Source organism: Cygnus atratus, chromosome Z (genome assembly GCF_013377495.2).
Source record: "Cygnus atratus isolate AKBS03 ecotype Queensland, Australia chromosome Z, CAtr_DNAZoo_HiC_assembly, whole genome shotgun sequence".
NCBI classification, from domain to species: Eukaryota; Metazoa; Chordata; class Aves; order Anseriformes; family Anatidae; genus Cygnus; species Cygnus atratus.
The window spans coordinates 37577719-37590512 of record NC_066396.1 but is presented as its reverse complement, the minus strand read 5'-3'; positions in this window follow the sequence as shown (position 1 = coordinate 37590512).

Sequence of the window (12794 nt, the reverse complement as noted above, 5' to 3'; positions counted from 1 at the left end):
CAGTTCCCTCAGCCGCTCCTCACAGGACTTGTGTTCCAGGCCCTTCACTAGCTTCGTAGCCCTTTTCTCGACATGCTCCAGGGTCTTGAGGTCCTTCTTGTAGTGAGGGGCCCAAAGCTGAACACAGTACTTGGGGCGCAGCCTCACTAGAGCAGAATACAAGGGGACGGTCACCTACCTAGCTAGTCCTGCTAGTTACACTATTGCTGATGATTCCAGGATGCTGTTGGCCTTCTTGGCCACCTGTGCACACTGCTGGCTCATGTTCAGGCAAGCATTGACCAACACCCCCAGATCCTTTTCCTCTGCACAGCTTTCCAGCCACTCTGCCCCAAGCCTGTAGTGCTGCATGGTGTTGTTGTGACCAAAGTGCAGGACCCGGCACTTAGCCATGTTGAACCTCATCCCATTGGTCTCTGCCCATTGACCCAACCTGTCCAGGTCCTTCTGCAGGGCCTTCCTTCCCTCCGGCAGGTGGACACTTCCCCCCAATTTGGTGTCGTCCGCAAATTTACTGAGGGAGCACTCAATTCCCTTGTCTAAATCATCAATAAAGATATTAAAGATGATGGGCCCCAACACCAACCTCTGGGGAACACCACTCACGTCCAATCGCCAGACGAATTTCACTCCATTCACCACCGCACTCTGGGCCTGGCTGTCCTGCCAGTTTTTAACCTCGCAAAGAGTGCACCTGTCCAAGCCATGGGCTACCAGCTTCTCCAGGAGAATATTGTGGGAGACCAAAGGCTTTGCAATTCTAGGTAGATTATATCAACAGCCTTTCCTTCAGCCACCAGGCAGGCTACCTATTCATAGAAGGAGATGAGGCTGGTCAGGCAGGACTTGCCTTTCAAGAACCCATGCTGGCTGGGCCTGATCCCCTAGTTGTCTTGCACATGCTGTGTGATTGTACTCAAGATGATCTGTTCTGTAACCTTCCCTGGCACCAAGGTCAGGCTGAGAGGCCTGTAGTTCCCCGGATCCTCCTTACGACCCTTCTCATAGATGAGCGTCACATTAGCAAGTCTCCAGTCACCTGGGTTCTCTCCATTTGACAATGACCACTGATAGATGATGGAAGGTAGTTTAGCAATCATGTCCGCCAGATCCCTCAGCACCCCCAGGTGGATCCCATATGGCCCCATGGACTTGTGACAGTCCAGGTGGAGCAACAGGTCTCTAAATATTTCCACGTGAACTGTGGGGAGGGGGGTTCTTCTGCTCCCTGTCCCAGACTTCCAGGTCAGGAGGCTGAGTACACCGAAGATAAATGGTCTGGCTAGTAAAGACAGATGTAAAGAAGGCATTGAGAATCTCCACATTTTCTTTATCCTCAGTAGTCATGTTCCCCAACATGCCCAGTAAAGGATGAAGATTCTCCTTGGCCCTCCTCTTACTGTTAATGTATTTGCAAAAACAATTTTTTTATCTTTTACAATAGTGGCCAGGTTGAACTTATGCTAGGGTTTAGCCTTTTCGATTTTCTCCCTGCGTATGCTGGCAACTTCCTTGTACTCCTCCTGAGTTTCTTGCCCCTTCTTCCACTGGTCATAAACTCTCTCTTTCTCCTGAAGACACAGCAAAATTTCCCTGTTCAGCCACGCTGGTCTTTCTCCCCTCCAGCTCATCTTATGGCACACAGGGACAACCTGCTCCTGCACCTTTAAGACTTCCTTCTTGAAGAGTGCCCAGCCTTTCTGGACTCCTCTGCCCTTGAGGACTGACTCCCAAGAGACCTTCCCTACCAGTGTCCTGAACAATTCAGTCTGCCCTCCAGAAGTCCAAGGTAGCAGTTTTACTGAACCCCCTCCTGACTTCACCAAGGATAGAGAACTCTACCATTTTGTGGTCACTCTGCCCAACACAACTCCTGACCACCACATCTCCCACCAGTCCTCTGTTTGTGAACAGCAGGTCTAGTGGGGCACCCCTTCTGGTAGGCCCACTAACCAGCTGTCGTCCATGCACTCCAGGAATATCCTAGACTGCTTCCTCAGGGCTGTATTGTATTTCCAGCATATGTCCGGGAAGTTAAAGTTCCCCATGACAAAAAGAGCTGGTGATTGTGTGACTTCCACCAGCTTCTTACAGAACACCAGAACACCTTCATCCTGGTTTGGTTGTCTGTAGCAGACTCCCACAAGGATGTCTGCCTTGTTGGCCATCCCCAGATCCTTATCCACAGGGACTCTACCTTATCATTCCCAGCCCTGAGCTCAACAACATCGAAACACTCTCTAATATAAAGAGCCACACCACCGCCCCTCCTTTGTTGCCTGTCCCTTCTGAAGAGCTTGTAGCCATCTATTGCAGCACTCCAGTCTTGGGGGTGGACCCACCATGTTTCAGTGATGACAAGTAGGTCGTAGTTTGCCTGCTGCACAACAGCTTCCAGCTCTTCCTATTGGTTGCCCATGCTGAGTGCATTGGTGTAGATGCATTTCTTCTGCACCATTGCCCTCACCCACAACACTAGCATCACTCCCCCAGGCTCATCTCTAATCAAACCTCATTTCATCCCCATGCCCCTTGGTACCTACTTTAAAGCCCTCTTGATGAGCCCTGCAAGCTCCTGGGCTAGCACCTCTTTCACTCTTTGAGACAGGTGGGATCCATCTGCAGTCATCAGGCCAGATGCCGAGAAAACCTCCCCAGGGTAAAAAATAAAATAAAATAAAATAAAATAAAATAAAATAAAATAAAATAAAATAAAATAAAATAAAATAAAATAAAATAAAATAAAAATTCCTGTGATGGCACCAGCCTCTCAGGTGCATGTTTATCAGCTGGGCTTTCCAGGTCTGATCAGTATCCCTCCCTGCCACTGAAGGGATAGAGGAAAACACCACCTGCACACCCACTCCATCCACTAACTGCCCCAATCTCCTGAAGTCCCTTTTGATAGCCTTCAGGCTTCTCTCAGCAATTTCATTCCTGCTAGCCTGAATTATCGCTCAGGGATAATAATCGGAGGGGAAAAACAGACAGGAATTTTCCTGGTAATGTCCCTGAGACAGGCCCCAGGGAGGCAGCAGACTTCACTATGGGTAGGGTCTGGCCGACATATGGGGCTCTCTGTTCCTCTCAGAAAGAAGTCGCCTATGACAATTACCCTTCTTTCCTTCTTGGTGGAGGCAGTCTTGAGGCATCAACTTCCTTGCCCTTGACAACTTCCTGGGTGGACCTTCACCTTTATCCTCACCTACCTGTCCCTCAAGCTCCAGAGCCTATTGTGTAAGGGCACCTGGGAAGGCGAGGTAAGTACAGAAGGGAATTGCCTGTGACACCTTGCAGGGACCTGTTTCCATTCCTCCCCATCTCTTAGGTCCCCTCCCTCTGCCCAACAGCGACAGGGCAGGGAGTCCACCACTATTTGGGGTGTGTCACCCCGGTGCGCTTCTCATGGGCATAGCAGGAAATTGCTCCACCAGTCTAATTTCATGGACTAAATGAAACAACTCCTTAAAATATATATATATATATATATATATGTACATTATGAGGATGATCTGTTTTCTTTGAAATACCACTCCTGTATTGAAAGACATGAACATGTGAAGAAATCTGTAAGGCATTTAATGTTCCTGTTCGTTGGACTGTATATGTGTCTTAATCACATCTTAAAGACAATATGTATGATAACTGAACATGAGGTTTCTTGCAAGAGATTTAATACCACACATCACGTTTTAGTACAGGAGAATTTATGAAGCAGAGTTTTGAAAACAAGGCTGAAAGAAAGGTCTTGCTGTTCATAAAAAGACTACAAATGTTCATTACAGTGATACATTTTTTTTTTTTGTATCAACCTTAATGATTCTATGATAATAGAATTCTCAGATTTTAAAGACTATAAATTAGGATATCACAGAAACATGGTGTGTATTTAGTCAACCATTAAATCTCATCCTTTTTGTGGCTCAAAGTAACTGGAATACAATCAAGATACTTTTTTATTTTTTAAACAGAGAAAAAAATTTGGCATAATAATAATTCAATTGTGGCTGTGTCACAGGTTCTGCATAAAAAAATGAACTAGATGTCCTACAACAAGTATGCTTTCTTCCCTCTTTTTATTTCTGGAGCAGAAATAAAGGACAAAAACAACAATTTGATGCTCTGTAACAAGCAGCATGCTGTAAACCCTTCCGTATTACAATTCCAGCACCTGATGTCTTCAATTTGCAGTGAGGCGTATCCAGAATAGTGACTAATTATTTCTGCATGCAGGATCTGTGCTTATTAGCTATTAACCACTTGTTCTTTACAAAATATCAGATAGAAAAAGAGAACTGTCTGGACCTTGAGCACAGCTGCTTTTCAATGCAGCCAGTATCTTGTTTGTTTGTTTTCCTCCAGAAAAGGGTACTATTCTGTTTTGTAACTGCGGTGTGGTTTTGCTGGACATTTCCCCCATGGAAGAAACCACCACCACCGTCAGAAGAGGTTCTGACGTAACCTTGACTCATCCTGCTTCTCCTTAATGCTGTGAATCACCTTGTAAAACTAGAGGGAGGCCCCGGGAGGAGGTTTGCTCCCCCCCAGTAGTTTACATTCTCATTCTATACAAGCCTCTTGGTTCATTAGTCATTGGGTGCAAGCATCAAAGATCCTAACTTGTTTAGTGTTAGACCATAAACAAGAGCTATTAAAAGAAAACAAAAGCTCTCTCAGTCTCTGACAAGCTTCTGAAAAGAGAGAAAAATGGTATCTAAAGCAGATGTGAGTTACATCCCAAAGAAAATTGAATTAAATATTTCTGTAGTCATTGTTTTCTTCCTTATTAGATTTGAGCCCAATCCGGCAAAGTACTGAATGCCTTATGCTCCTCAGTGAAGTCAGAGAGCACTGTGAGCCCTAGACGCTATACAGCCACACTTGTAACTTAGAGATATCTCTGGATCATTCATAAAGGCTAAAAATGGCATTCTGAGGATGGGAAGTGGTGCTTTATCTCCTTCCTCAGACCTATTGGACTTCTGGAAAAGATAAATTGAAATAACTCTGTAATAGTTTTCCTGCAGTAAAGAATCATGAAAGACTTGGTTCTTTAGAGGCAATAGCTAGCTACATCATAAAAAATTACAGTTCAGGGACAAGATTTACATTTCTAGCACTTTGAATATTTCTTCAAAATGTGATGGCCTTTGGTAGACATCTGTGCTATTGTTACTGTCAGAGCTAAATTGATCTGTAGTCTGTGATTTATGGTTCCTGGGACAAACATTTTGGATATGAGTTGAAAAATTAAGTCCCTATCTACAGCTAAAGTGTCATAACTTGGGGAATGCTCAGGTTGGGCTATAGTCTCAGTCTCTCCTCTAATCTTAGATATATGTAAAGTTACAGAAATTTGCAGTGATGACAATCTGTCAGTGTCTATAAGAGTGTAATGTATTGTGAAGTTACCTTGCTGCCTTTTTTAAAAAAACACAAATAGAAACTACTGACAGTCCCAGATAACTTTAAGGCAGGTGACTGGAAGAAAGGTTAAACATCATAACTTTGACAATCAACCTTCTTACATACTTTAAATCACTGAAAGAATGGAAACCAGTAAAGTAATAACTCTTGGTGCTATTAAACAAACAAAAACGTAATTTTCTTGCTTCATTTTTTTTTAAATATCTTTTTATCTCTGCATCTATTTATGTATGGAACTTCTTGACAGTAGAACATACCCACAGATAGAAAGAGGAGAACAATTTCATTATTCTATAACCCCAGCTCCTATCTGATTGTAACATCCTTGTTCGCATATTCAACAAGTGAATTTGCAGTAGTCCTTCCTCTTGTGAGTTAATGCACTCACCTTCTTCAATCCACAGCTATATTGTCACCAAATTTATGCATATAATAGGAGAAAAAAATAGCGGTCTCCACTATGATTGGTCTTTTCTCCCTCATTCTTCTTAATCGATCCAAAAGCCAGAAAAAGAAATACATCTGGCAACATTGACATTTATGGTTTCCAGAGGAGAATAAAAGAACTAACAACAGAAAGCAAGACCATATCCTCTATTTCTTAAGCATTCAAATTCTTAAAAATGATTTAGAACAAGAGATAGTTGGGCAACATAGTGTAAAGTAATATCTCTTATCTGAGACATTTTTCGTCTGCAGCTTATCTTATGAGCACTGAGGGCAGGTATTTTGGATGACCAACAGTATCAGTTGTCAGCACCTCAACATGAGCACAAGAAGTGAAGAGCAAGGATAACAAAAGGTTTGTTACAAATGGCAACAGCCCATGGAACAGCAAAGCCTGCAGTGTGCAGATGGGGAAAGAGCTGGCATCACAGAGACCTCTCCTTTCAGCTGTTCATACCTGCTGTGCACTTAAACCAACTCTATCATGTCTCTAGTCCCCTGGGAGCTGCATTAGCTTGCCACATCTGAATTATTAATGGTTTATTTTCCAAAACCCCACATCTCTCAGGCACAGGAGAAAACAAGATCTGCCATATCGAGCTGGGTGAAAGGTTTCTCCAGCCTACTCATCCTGTCCCTACTGGTGGCCATACATGAATGCCTAGAGAAAATACATAAAGTCAAATCAACAAAGTATCATTCAATCCACCAACTTCCAATCTGCTTTTAAGAAGACAGGAAGGAGATACTTTATTTCTCCTCCAACATTTCAGTTAACTTTATTGGCTTGCTCTTAACTACCTCTTTCTTACTCCCCCAAACCTGCATAAATAACCTTTTTTATTACAAAAATTAATAATAATAATAATAATAATAATAATCCGAATAACATTCTGTTTTTAAGGAGATGTTATCCATGTGCACTGAAAAATCTGTGGAGGACTCAGAATACTCTCACACATGTAGCATCTGTCCCCTGAAAGGAAACAAAAGAAGAAACAGAAAAAAAGTGACTGGCCAAACAAAGCAATGGACCAAGTAGCTGGACGTGATGACTCTCTTATTGCAGCTGCTTGTCATTGCCATCACTACAAAGCCAATTCCAGACAGCCATGCTGAGGAAAGGGAAGTTCCTGCAGCAAATTCTGTCTGGATAGCAAAGAGCAGAGCTCAAATGACTTAGAAAATGTTGCTGCTCTTTCTAGTTTGCCTCATATCGCAGCTCGGTCTTATTTTGGTAAACTTGCTGCCTTCTCTCTGTCCCCTTCTAGTCCCTCCTGCCTTCTTTTAACACTACAAGCTCTTTAGAAATGATGGATGACACCTGCGGTGATCATTCAAGGGCTTAAGTTTCTTGCAAAGGATCTGCTTTATTTTCTATTTGGTTTTAATTCGCTGTGCATAATAACAAAAGGGGCTTCACAGCCCCATGCCCACAGTCTCTGCCTGAGAACCGCAGCCCTTAAAGGCACAGTCCCCACTGCCACAGCATCTTCTGGAATCTTAAAAGAATAACATTTAAAAATGTACAAAATAAACAAAACAGACAGATTTATATCAACTTCATAAACACACAAACTCTGCTGTCTACATGTAGACACATGATAGTTTATAGTTGCGTATTGCAGTCAGTTATGTTTATAGTATGATATGGGCACTTACTCCATCTGTGCACCGGCTTATCTGAGAAGAACCTACCTGTGAGAAACAGGGACCACTTTAAGATGAGCATGTTAATTACCAGTGAAAATTAAGTCTTTTGGGCCTTCTTTTCTTCTCTCTGTCCCTGGCTGAGATAGTTGCTTTAACTCAGTTGTGTAGTTTAAATCAGCATAAACCAATCTTAATGTCCCAAAATTGGTCCTGAGGGCACTTCTGTGTCCATGCAGTGCAGTGGATTGGGAAACTAATCAAGGCTGAAATACACTCAGCTACATAGGGGAAAAACAAAGAAGAGAGAAAGGAGGAGAAAAAGAAAGAAAGAGAGAAAGGAAGGGGGGTGGAGAAGGAAGGGAGGAAGGAAGGAAGGGAGGAAGGGAGGGAGGAAGGGAGGGAGGGAGGAGGGAAAGAAAGAGAAAGAGAGAGAAAGGGAGAAAGAGGGAAAGAGAAAGAAAGAGAGAAAGAGAAAGAGAGAAAGAAAGAGAAAGAAAGAGAGAGAGGGAGAAAAATAGAGAGAAAGACAGAAAGAGAGAAAGACAGAGGAAGGAAGGAAGGAAGGAAGGAAGGAAGGAAGGAAGGAAGGAAGGAAGGAAGACACCTCAAGGAGGAGGAAGAGGGAAAGAATAAAATAGTCCTAATGGGAAGAGAGCAGTCTATTTTTCGCAACAGTGGCGAGTCACATCAGCTTAATTTATCTGTAGAATTACAATACCAGAGGATGCTGCTTCGTGTAATGTCCAATCCAATCTGACTGTGTGATGCCACCAAATATGATATTCTCCCTTGTCTCTTGCTGTATCTCATGAGTGTTTGGCCATGGCATACATCAGATCACCTTTATTGGTCCTACCTTCTCACCAGGCTGTACATTGTAGGTGTGCAGTGCCAGATCTGATACAAAGAACATAGGAGGGAGAAGGTGGTGTGTAGTGGGACAAAGGACACTCAGTTCAGCCTGCAGTTAAATCAGGGTAAAGATACAGGTAAATACAGATAAAGATATGGATAAACTGCACTCAAAGGATGCAGAGGCAACAGAGGAGTGTCTCACTCCAAAGCTCTTTTTTCCCACTCACTCCTACTGATCTGACAAGGTTTGGCAAAAGATTTTGCCTCAACTACATTGATTACCAGAGTTTGGAACTCCCGCCATGTTCAACTTCCACAGAAAAGGCTCACTTCTGTTTAAATAATCGAAACAGAGAACTCTATTTTTTTGTTTGTTTGTTGATTGGTTCTTAGGCCATAACTGGTATAGGATGAGCAAAAAGCGTGAACACAAAAATTCAACTTACCAACTGAACTTAAAAAAAACAAAACAAACAAACAACAACAACAACAACAACAAAACAACAACAACAACAACAACAACAAACATTAAATTAACCTAAGTTCCCTGAAACGCTGACAGGAACTATACAGCTTCCCTGACAGGCTGGAAGTACTCCTTGGAGCATGTGTCTGGTTGTACAAGGTCTTGGGGTACTCGCTTTGTAACATCTATTGCCTGTCTGAGCAAACACTCAAATAAATATGGGGTTGGGTACCTCCTTCCAAGAAGGAAGGAGGTACCCAACTTTCTATCGGTAAAGTATAACTTTCTGTTTCCTACTTATTTATTATTTGATGATGAGATCTACATGCAAGTGATGAACATCCATGTGTTTTAACACCCTCTCTTCTTGGCCGTGTGATTTCTCAGCCATGCTTCCACAAGAGAGTTATTTGGGCACATATGACAGATCCAAAATATTGTAGACCCGTAAGCAAAATAGTTGAGTTAGTATACACTCACTCTGTGGATTCAAATTTGTTCAAAAAAAAGTATTTAAAAGTTAACTTTGTCCTAGCAGATTTTCTGCCAGATCACATATCAACAGTCCTCTTGTAGTCAGCAAGAAGCCAGAAAAAAAATACTGTATCATGTACATTTTAATTTGACAGAATTTAGCCACTTTGACAGAAATGTAGTCATATATTCAGGTCTGATCCAGATGAAATTTGTAATAGGAGATGATCTGGTGGTTTTCCAATCAGGTATTTCTGGATGTAGAGCCCTAGTGCCAGCACAATAAAACTTACTAAATCCTCTTTTAATCCTCTACCTGAAGTTGCAGGGGATTTCTAGCAGCATGAATCATGGAACAGGGATTGTTTTCTCTTTTTAGTTTTTTGTTGTTTTTTATAAGAAGTTCTCAACTCCCTCCTCAGTTCTGTGGTCTTGAATCTACTGACAATCTCTGTGGCTTAGCTCAGCACAGTGTACCACAGCAAATTCCTTCCTATCCAAACATTTTATTCTCCTGTGCCTGCAGTGAGTAGAAGTTTAGCAGTGGAAACCTTCAGTTTAATTGTTTATTTTCAGAGGTACTGGTTCTTTTCATTGTAAACAAAACTGCTTTTTGTGTAATTTGTTGCTAGAAACAATGTCCAAAGTAATTTAATAGATATTTTAATTGCTTTCAAATTAATAGCCCAATCATCTCACATATTGCTCAACACTCCCAGAGAAAATCCTCTGGACTAATGGTACTGTTGTTACTGTCTGTGTCTATGGTGTGTTCCATATTCATACACCACAATGCTAATGCAATTAGCATTAATGCTGGACTCTAAATCTGCAGTATATGTAAGCTTCTCTCTTTCTTTACATATTTCTTGGGCAACAATCTTTATGTTTTGCGCTTTACTGGAATATGGACTACCTTCCATAATTTTCATCTGGATAAGGGGGCATCTCTTTCACAAATTGCAGGTATCTCGCAGTGTCTTGCCAGCAGTCAGGAATGTTTGAAATTTGGTCTCCTGAAGGGACTTGGCACCCAAAATTTCAAAACAATTCTGCCTTACGTACAGAAATCATGAATGCTCCTGTTAATTTATCTCATACTTGATGATCTCATTTAAAGTATTTAAAATTACGCCATTCATACGCGTGTACTTTTTCAACGTTCCAATACTCTTGAAATAGACTTAAATTTTCTCGGTATTCTGTTCTGCTTAAATAAATAGTTAAACTCAGAATTATTGAACCCATTTTCTGTCAGAAATTATGGGAACTTTTGTCTTCTTCCTTGCTGCTTCCTTTTTTTGAATGCAATCATAATTAAATACACTGAATTACAACTTAAATCTCCTCGGTTATCCCCTTCACTCACAGAAAATTTAACCTGTGAGAGGCTTTTAAAGCTGCTTGCATCTACTCAGTTCTTTTCCCAGATTTTTTTTTTTTTTTAAATTTGTGATATATTCAGGTTTCAGTTTTCTCCAGTACCAGCAGTTTTTTCCTGAATGTGTTTATTTGGTGCCTGGATTCAACTGAAAGTGCCCAATGAAGATAGATGAATTCTCCACCATCCATTCATGTGCATGTACTTTTTCAATGATGCCTAAAAATAGCAGCCTGTTCTGCATTAGCTCGTACACTAAAATGAATCTGTATCAGTAGCCAATATTCAAAGCCATTCTGCTCAATGATTTTGATTAATCATGCTACCCTGACTGAAAAATATACATATGTATATGTATGTGTGTATACTTACATATATATCCGTAACAGAGAAAAGTTTTTCTGTGAGAAGGTAGGAAACAGGCACCAAAATGTACCCTATGGAGAAACAGGGAGCAGAAGATAAAGGATGTGAAAAGGGATGTGATGAGAGGCATGGAACAAGGCAAAATCAGTTGACATTTTGAATATGATTGCATTTGAATATCCAGTCAGCAAAATTGGACAGGAAATGTCATGAGAATATGCTTTCTTATGCCATTTACAGTACTTCCTGCTTCCAGTCAGGACAGATATTTCACCAGAACAGGCTTTTTAGCTTTCTGCCATGGAAAAAAACAAGGAAGTACAAAAATGCACAAAAATAAAAACATTAAAAATCACTGTGTTTTCAAACTTTTTAAAAGGACTGCTCCCACTGCATTTGGGCAAGCCTTTGACTTTATTTTACCTTGTTTTCCTTTACTTTACCCACTTCCACAATGAAATACGGTGACCAGGCAAAAAGCTCATATGCAAATTTTAACCTTTCTGACTTCGGTATGTTTGAATCTAAGGATTTGGTTCAGGTCTGATAGAAATAACCTCTAGTCTGAATGCCATTTGTTTTTCAGTGTTTGAAGTGCCTGGAACTACACTTAAAGTCATTTCAACCCAACATATACATACAGAGCGATGACAAAACTTTAGAATTTTAGAATGAGCCCAAATCCCAGGAAAACAAAAAAAAAACTAACAAACATAAACACACACACACACACACAAAGAAAACAAAACAAACAAAACACAACAACCACACTTTAGATGATGCAACAGTGTACAGGGTCTGGTTGAGATGGAGTTAAATTTCTTCACAGCAGCCTGTATGGTGTTGTGCTTTAGATCTGTGACCAAAACAGTGTTGATAATTCACCCGTGTTTTAGCTACTGCTGAGCAGTGCCTGTGCAGCATCAAGGCCTTCCCTGTTTCTAACTCTGCCCCGTTGAGGAAGGAGGCTGTGGCTGTGCAAGAGGCTGGGAGAGGGCAGAGCAGGGACCAGTGACCCCAGCTGATGAAAGGGGTATCCCATGACAGATAACATCATGCTCAGCAATAAAAGAGGTGTGCCACCTTTCAAAGGTAGTCGTTGCTCAGAGGTAGGCTGGGCTTTGGTCTGCTTGTGATTGGTGTTAAGTGAGTGCTGTTATATCACTTTCTTTTTTTTTTTTTTTCCTTTTCTCCCTTTATTTATTAAAATTCTTTATCTTGACCCATTATATCCCTCTCACATTTGCTCTTCTGGGTCTCTCCTCCATCCGGATGTGAGGGAGTGAACGAGCAGCTGGCAAGTGCTTTGTTGTTGGCCAGGGTCAACCCACCACAAACAGGAAGGTACACATTTTTTCAAAGGGAAGAAATGAAAATAAAATAATTTATGTGCTAACTCTACAGAATGGAAGTAGAAATGAAATAGGAGGGGCACTCTTCATTTTCAAGCCAAAGGGGTGTACTCCATGGCCACACTTATGAATGTAACAAACATCTGTCCCAGGTGCCACTTCTTTCTTACTGGGCATCAGATCTGGATACCTTGATTGTGTTTCTAGTCTATAAAACTGCACATATGAGCAGAAGTTTTATCACACTGTTCATGTCTCAATAACAAATTTTAAAAGAAGCCTATAAATCTTTTACCCCTCTATAGAAAATGCATCATCCAGACATTAAGTGTTACAACACTAGAAAGAGATGGGTACGCATGCTCTATTTTAA